This window comes from Petaurus breviceps, unplaced genomic scaffold (genome assembly GCF_028583685.1).
Source record: "Petaurus breviceps papuanus isolate PSGF00001 unplaced genomic scaffold, PetGlider_PUasm1.0 174, whole genome shotgun sequence".
NCBI classification, from domain to species: domain Eukaryota; kingdom Metazoa; phylum Chordata; class Mammalia; order Diprotodontia; family Petauridae; genus Petaurus; species Petaurus breviceps.
The window spans coordinates 13,366,885-13,375,386 of record NW_027185761.1 but is presented as its reverse complement, the minus strand read 5'-3'; the positions used below and the strand labels follow the sequence as shown (position 1 = coordinate 13,375,386).

At 44.2% G+C, this 8,502-nt stretch overlaps 1 protein-coding gene across 6 annotated transcripts in view; it reads left to right on the top strand.

The window, feature by feature from the left end:
• Positions 1-8,502, top strand: part of FBLN2 (fibulin 2) — a 211,105-nt gene that overhangs the window by 42,022 nt on the left and 160,581 nt on the right. For all 6 annotated transcript variants that reach the window (XM_069083766.1, XM_069083768.1, XM_069083769.1 and 3 more), the window contains one exon: positions 5,115-5,201. The gene's annotated coding sequence lies outside the window, so the exon portion shown is untranslated. The remainder of the gene's footprint in view (positions 1-5,114; positions 5,202-8,502) is intronic.

The following is an 8,502-nucleotide window of genomic DNA, read 5'->3' as shown; positions in this document are numbered from 1 at the left end:
GAGAGAGAGAGAGAGAGAGAGAGAGAGAGAGAGAGAGAGAGAGAGAGAGAGAGAGAGAGAGAGCGCACTCAGGGAATCTGTGTTTGGGCTTCTGAATTTTAGAACTGTATAAACAGAATGGAGTGACTTGCATGCAACAATGAACGCAATGAATTGACAGCTAAGAAATGTTAACCAATTCCTGAATTGTGACAATGATTTCTTTCCCCCAAAGGGTAATTTTGGTGAATCCAAGGCTGTTGTTGATTCACAAATTAAATGATGCATTATTTTTTTTGTCATTTGAGATCCTCATAATTGAATGATGTTTGTCAACTCAATTTTTTTTCATAAAACCCTGGCTGATTAGCTTGGTTTTCCATGGGAGGTTTCTTTTGGGGTGATATAGCCTGTCTCTTTGCATTTTTACATCCTTCTGGGATTCTAAGTTCCCCAAACCACTACCAACAATTAAAGTATTTGGAAAAGGAAAAATAAAAACCGGTGTGGGCAAAGGAAGGGAGTGGGTGTCATTTAGATCGAAATAGACAAATATTCTTTGGAAAGATGGCCTGGGTCTGTGGGTCTGTTTGCTGGCAAGACAACGCATGTGGAATGTACATATGGAAGAAATTCTTGCAAATTTCTTCCAGGCACAGTCTGAGACAATGGGAGAAAATGGGGAGTTTTGTAACTTGTTCAGCCAAAGGGCGGACTCTCTGGAGTGGCACCATGGGGCTGTTTGGAACTGAATCTTTCCCTAAAACCTCTCAGGGTCAAGGGGAGAAATGAGCTGGATGAACTTGTTCCAAACTCTGACAAATCTTTGCTCCCCATTTACTAAAATATGGGTCCATTGGGAATAACTGACCCTCAGTCATCCAGGTGCAGCAAAATTTGGAAGAGGGTGGAATTGAGACTTGGGCTATGATCCCACATGGGCTCAGAGCAACTGGCCACATGCACACAGGGACCCACTTCACTTGGCTGGCTTCAAGGATCCAGATTTTAATCAGATGTCACAGACCCCTCCTGCTATGCCTCTGTATCATAACCTGTCGCCTATATCCCGTTCTCCATCCCTTCCTCCCCCTTGCCGATACTTTAGCTGTGTATTTGCCTTAGTATGGTACGACTTTATCATTCTCACATTCATAGAGGTCACTCTCACAGCAAATCACTGTCTAGTCATGCTGCTGGCCAACTTTTTAAACATTTGGTTGCTTGATAATCAAAAATATCAACTTACTATCTACTCCAGGCCAGTCTAGAAACATCCATTTCACTTAACACCAGCCAAAAGGCCAGTTCTTGCTTCTCTTAAAATAATAGGTACCTATATCTGCTTGGAACTCTGGAAGCAACTGTTTCTCTTTTCTCCCCCTTTGGCCCCAGAAAACCCTCACTTTCTGACCTCAGACTATCTTTTTCAATTTTTATGTCATAAAAATATATCACCCTATGGCAAATTTGCCAGTGAGCCTCTGAACCTAGAAAGACCGGTCCTCGGCCAACAGTCCATTTTCAGACCCATGCTGAAATTCTCTCCAGATTGATAGATGTTGCTAGGCTGGCTTGTGCTCCTCTGGCATAGACTTTAAGAACTCAGGGTAGCCTCCACACTGGGACATAAAGGCATCATAGTAGAACTGAGGTGGTCCCCTTCACTTACTCTGGGGAGCATGTGGGGTACTTAGCCCTGAAGACATGAATGGGCACCATTCTCCCAGTCTCCATCTCTATCCCACTTGAAACTTGGGACCCCTTACTGGCTCCCCCTTCTGTTAGGTGAACTTTTTGTCTTGTGTTCCTGAGAACTAGGCTTCCTCAGCATGCCCTGCAATTTCTTCACCTTGGCCCTCATAGGCACTCTCTAACTCTCCCTTTCAGGCTGTCCCCCTTTCTAGCATACCCTCCTGGAGGAGGGCATAGGGCTGTCTTGTTTGCATTTATTTGTGTCCCCAGGCACTTAGAGAAGAGCCGTGGCACATAGTAAGCACTTTATCTCTAGATAGATCTAAACACATTGCATACATATGTAAATTTAGTTACCCAGCTCCTTAACCAAACTGAAATTTATGAAGTTTGTCTGGCACCGTTCTCACCCTCCTCTTTTAATAGCCCCCCCTTCCCTGAGCTTCTGTGCTCTAGGGCACCCCAATGTGGTATTAGTCAGCCAATAAGGGACTTTTATTAAGTGCCAAGCATGATGCTAAGCACTGGGGATGCAAAGATGAAAAAGAAAAACAGCCCCCCTGCCCTCAAGGAACTTACAATCTAATGAAGCAAGACTACACACAAATGGAGGCTGAAAACTAGGAAGGTACGTCTTCCTTTGTTCCCCATCCCCACCCCACACCATGATGGAGAAGTCCAAAAAAGTGAAGCCACGTAGGAAATGAAGAGATGGCTTGGTCAGCCTCCTTAGTTCATGGCTCCGCCCTCCAATCAGATGGGTTGATTGGGATCTTATAGGAAGCAAATGGTGCTATTCATCTTGTAACTTTGCCTTTTCTTTGTTCTCTGGGATTTATTATAGGAAGCTTATTGAGAAGCAGCTAGGTGGTGCAGTGAATAGAGCATCTCCTAGAGTCTTCAAATCCAGCCTCAGACACTTAACACTTACTAGCCGTGTGACCTTGGGCAAGTCACTTAACCCTAATTGCCCTGCCTTCCCCTCTCCAAAAAGCAAAAAAAGGAAATGCTTGTTGATTGATTGATCGATTAAATCCTGTTCTGTTCCCCATAAGCAGAGCCCCACACTCCAGACTTTTCTATTGAAATTTAGCTTTCCTCTATTTCCTCAGCTCCTGATATTTTGAATAAACAAAACAAAACAAAAACGAACAAACAAAACTAATTCATGCTAAGGTATTCATGGTTGATAATGGCTTGCTATACCATTTCTCCTCCACGTATTTACAATAAATAAAAGACTCTTGAAGACATAGAGCTGCAGTGCAATAGATCTCATCTGTGACAGTGCCCATTTCAGTGGTAGAGATATGAGATTAGAATGTCTTTCAGCAACGACCTTGCTGGCTCAATATGCGTTCCATTTGAGCTGTGCCCCAGGTATGTTTTGCTGGGCTTAATCCGCCCACGTGGGTTTTCTCCAATAATTCAACCATTGCTTAGGCTCGTTGGTGAATTCAGCTCGTTCTGTGGAAGGAAATCTAAAAGAGGCTTTGAAGTATGAAAGGTTTCCGGTTTTGTACCAAGCTAATCTGTCCTCTGTCCCTGATTCATTCCTGTTTCCAGGATGTTTGCTTCTAAGCTCCCAACAGCTCTGTCTAGACTCTAATTGGACTGAATGGGGTTGAATTTTCCCCTCATCTTTCGGGTTAAAAACACAAATGATCATAATCTGGATCCCTCACCTTTCTCCAGTTTCCAGAGAACTGTTTCTTCTGATTTATTCCTCAACTAGGTCATTTAAAGACCCCCTTCCTCAATCATGGGGTAGCTCCAAATAGAGGGTGGTACCTGAGAACTTTTTTGTGAAGGAAGGGAAGAAATTACCTGAATAGGAAGAAAGCTATGGGAGTTATGGCAAACTGCAGAGCAGTCCTTTCTCAGCAGGAACAGCACCAACAGTTGTTGGTGGTAAAGTCAAATGTCTTTCTGTATGACCCACTGGGTCGGAGGCTCCAGAGTTTAGCTAGGAAGTCACATCATAATAAATTTAACAGTTTTTCCATCAGTTTGGCATAGACAATAGACTCCTCATGTGTGCAAAGGGTAAAAAGCTAACAGTGGGTGATGGGACCAAAAAAATTTTAATAGGATGGGAGGTTAGGCTAAATTTAACATGGTGAAATTCGAAAGGATGAGTGTAAAGTCTTGAACCTGGGTATCAATAACAACAACAACAAAGGCAACAACTCAGCTTCACAAAGGAGAATGAACAGACCACAGTTTTTCTGAAGATGCTCTGGGGGTCTGGGTGAACTGCAAGCTCAACCTGAAGCAGCTATGTGAAGCAGCAACCTAAAAAGCTAACAGGAGCTTAGGCTACATTGAGAGAGGCTTAGCTTCCAGAAATAGGGAGGTAATAGTCCCACTGATCTCTGCCCTTATTCAATCTCCTCTGGAGTATTGTCTTCAGTGGGGACCACCAGAAGGATCTGGAACATCAATTAGTTAAGAAGTTTTTTCCCTATCTGTGTAAATGTGTTTTAAATACAAATGATTAAGAGCAGACATTCTAATTTTACTTTGAAATAAACATTTTCATCCTATGTCTGGTAGGTGCAAATGCATTGCATCAATTTACATAGCTGGTCCTTCAAGGCCTTCTTAAATTCCAGTCCTTTATGAGAGATATTGATTAACCAGAAGAGCATCCCTAGGAGGGGTGTTGGGATTGTGGAGTGCCTTAAGTCCATGACACTGAAGTAACTGGGAATGTTTATCCTGGGTAACAGAATGTTGGGTGGCAGGTTGAGGGGGATGTGGGAGCTATTTTTGAGTATCTGAAGGGTTGTCATATAGAGGAAGGATGGGATTTCTTTGCTCTGGGACCAAAGGAAATTGAGAAGTCAAGTGACTTACTCAAGATCACACAGATCATAAGTGAGGAAACTGAGAAGTCAAGTGACTTACTCAAGATCACACAGGTCATAAGTGATAGAGTCAGGACTTGAAATTAGGTCCTCTGACACTACATCTTTGTTCTTTCCACGGCATTATGCTGGCATTGCTCCATTTTTATGACCACATCTCTGGAGGGATTTGTTTCTTTTCGTGTTCTCCTTTAACAGAAAGAAAGGGGCCATTCAGTCACCTCCTAATTTTATCATCCTTCTTTCCCTACTCCCTGCTTTGCCATAGACCCTGAAAGTAACTGAATCCTTTTGCTGCTTCGGGGCCTGGACTTAAGCAAACACATTTTCCACCAGCTGGGGCGAGTTTACTTCCAAGTCATCCTATGCTAACACTGCTTTGTTGTCAAGGACTATTAAGTTAAAGGTTCCTTTAGGGGCACAGGGAATAAAGTGGGATTTTTTTTCCTTCCGCGGACATGCTCTGTCTTGACTTCTGATCTGGTCCTGGTGGGGGTGGGGTGGGAGGAGCTATGTGGGAGGTTGTATTGTTCTGATGGTTGGCAAACTCTGTTTTCTGTGTTTCTTCAGGCAGTGGTATCCAAGAATTTCCCATTGGGTTGACTGCTTCCAGAGAGCACGGCTTCACATCTTCCTCTCCTTGGGAACCTTTTGAAGGTCAGTTCTAATGTCTCATCCTCATCACACAGGTCTCAAATGAAGCCCATTTCTCATCTGATTCCTCAGTGTGGTATGGAGATTTATCCTGGTCCTGATTCTGCATATGATGCAACAGATCATTTAGAGAACCAGGGTTAAACAAACAATTACATTAATAAAAATATATGCCCAAATCCCCAGGTGAAAGCGATACCTCCCCAGGAATGTAAAAGCCACTAGCTTGGAGATTAAAAGGAATTATCAAGGAAATTCCCTGGGACCTCAGGAGTGCGTGGCCATCCAGGTCTGAAAACTTCTTGTATGTACTCCTTGCTCAAAGGACCCATGGCTGGGTCCCAGATCCATCCACAACTCAAACTGCCCCAGATCTGCTCCACAGAACCTTGCCCAACAATAGCCCTGGTTGGTGCTATGGGAGTGTGGTGAATCACCATGAAGAAACTTCTAGTAAGGTGTAGAGGTGTCAAGCTTTTAGGATGCCAACATTTAGAGCTTCAAGGGGCCTTAGGAACTATCTAGCCCAACTGCTTCGGGGAGTTACGGGGACAACCGTGACTCCTAGAGAGCTGAAGCACATTTGGATCACCTAGGGAGGCTGTACTCTATATTCCTGGAGGGAGGGCCCACCCTTATACTTAGAAGCACTGGAGAAAGCCACATGTGAAAGGGAAAATGGAATGCAATGACTAAGGATAATTTGTAACATTTACGTAGTATTTTGAAGCATGGGTGGTATCTCCTTTGAACCTCACAAATACATTATGAGATGATTACTACAGGCATTATTATCCCCATTTAACAAATGAAGAAACAGAGGCTCCGAGATGGTAAGCAGTTATAATGAGTAAGTGTCTGGGTCTAGATTTGAACCCAGGTCTTCCTGACTCCAGGCCCAGTGCTCATCCATTGTTCTACCTATCTGCCCCAGTGCAGGCCCCCTCCACTTCTGGATAAACACCTCTCTGTGCATGGCCTACTGAGGGTGGGTAAAGAGCACTGTTTTTATCTGAGAAGAGTGATGCATTGGTTTGTTGTTCAGGACTGACTATTGGACCAATAGATTGGCAGAAGTGGCTTATGTTCACATGGATATAATATTTCAGTTTCTAAGACTGAAGATGGGTTTCCTTGGAAACCAAAATGAATTGGAAATAACCAGCAGATTTTCTCTACTTCACAGTCTTATAAAGTAGGTACTGCAATTACTACTCTTGCCAACAAACCAGTGGTTCTCTGATCTTAGAAATTCCCTCCAATGATAGGTATTCCCTTCAGTGATATAGATAGCAGCCCCTCTAGGGTTACCCATTGTCTGGGATTCTTATCCATGCCCTCACATAAATACCCCAGAAGGGGTTCACCCAATGGGCTGGGGGCCTTCCTTGAATTCTCTCAATATTGCCTAAATACCAAAGAAGTGGAAAGAGTGTCCATCAGCTGTTTCTGACTTCAGAATGTGACCCATCCAACTTTTTCTTTTCTTTTTTGACCTGCTTCTCTCTGATGCTTTCCTAGACACTACTTCTCCCATGTAATTCCTCACCCACAGTTAGTCTATAGATAATAGGATGATTACGTAAGGGAGTTCAAAGGACACTGCGTCTAGCCCCTTCACTTTACAGAAAAGGAGACTGAGGCATGGGGCGGTTAAGTGATTTGCTTCTGACCACCTAGCTAGCAAGGATGTGAATCTAGAACTTTCTGACTCCATGTTCAATGCCCTCTCCATTCTGCCATGTTGGAGCTTGCTGATGTCTACCATATGTTTCTTCATTGCCCTGTGGGTGAGTCTTCATTCCAGTTCTACAGTGAACCTGGTGCCCCGTGACTCCTTGCCATACAGAATCCAGGAGAATGTTGGTATTAAAATCAGGAGCTTTCATTTCTGGGAGATGCTGGGGTATCATTAAGAGAAAGCATAATTATCCCATTTTACTGCTGAGAAAAACTGAGGCTGAGATGTGTCTGGGAACTAAATGGTGTTGACTCTCAATTTCAAGTCCATTATGGCCTTTTATAGCTGGTATACCAGACAGCCTCCCACTCACTCCAATTAACAGCAAGTATTAAAAACAAAAAGCCCCAGCATGTGTTCGTGAGTGACCTCTAGAAACACCTCAAGCCAAGCAGCTTAGGTAATACGGTTATCATATGAGGTGGGGAGGCACATAGTGCAGTGGTTAGGGCGCTACACTTGGAATCAGGAGGACCTGGGTTCAGATGCTTACTAGTTATGTAAGGACAACTCATTTAATCTCTTTGGGTCTCAGTGTCCTCATCTGTAAAATAAGGGTGAGGTTGGACTTGATAACTTCTAATGACCCTTCTAGCTCTAAATCTCTGATCTGATGAGTAGGGGATTATTTCCATCCCCCACAGGAGTTTTCTGCATATTTCAGTCTGCCTCACACAGGGATGTAGAGCGGGATTCCCTTTGGAGACCAACTTTTGGAGATGGAATGTTGACGCCCACCCACGAAGGAGGCTGAGGCCACAATGCCTTTCCCATCTCCTTTCCCCACCATGGATTGAGGGCTCTGATGCTGGGCCTCCTTCGCTTTATGTGTGGTCCTCACAGGGGACTGGGTTGGGGTTATGGTGATGGCGTACCCTGACCCTATTGAGAGGTAGCACAGCTTGGCTTCCTCCCACCAGCAATCTGACTTTCCATTCTGTCCCCACCATGTAGGGCTGCTGATACATTTATGTGGCTACTTTTAAGTCAGGGAGTTTAGGCTCAAATTGCTCCGGCCCTGTAGAAACTGACCTTTCCCTACAGGTAGCTGCAGGCTCTGCAGTGGGAGGGTCAAGCCCCTAGGAAGCTCATGGTCCAAGTGAAGCTTTTGGCCCAGAGGATCCCTTGGAACCCCCTTGAGCTGGGGACTTCACTGAGTCCCAGCATGAGCCTCCAAGCCCCACTGGATGAAAGACTCTGACTGGGGTGTTTCATTAGCATTCTCTACGCTGGCCAAACAGACTCAAAGAGACTGGCTCTTGTTCTCCCTCATAAACCTGAATGTTTTAAGAGATGAGAAGAAAAAAAAGGGAGGAAATGTAAGACGAGGGGCCCAACAAGATAATTGCTAAGGTCTTTTCCAGCTCTTAACATTCTGTGACTCTTCTGATCACTGTGAAAGGTTTTATTGGGCCCCAGAAATGAAGACATACTGCATGAGCCAAGTCCAAGCATCTTTTCTGTGTGTTTTTTCTTTTGAAAACAATGAGCAATGCACTCCAGTATCTTTGCCAAGAAAACCCCATGGACAGTATCATTATACTATGGTCCATGGCATCACAA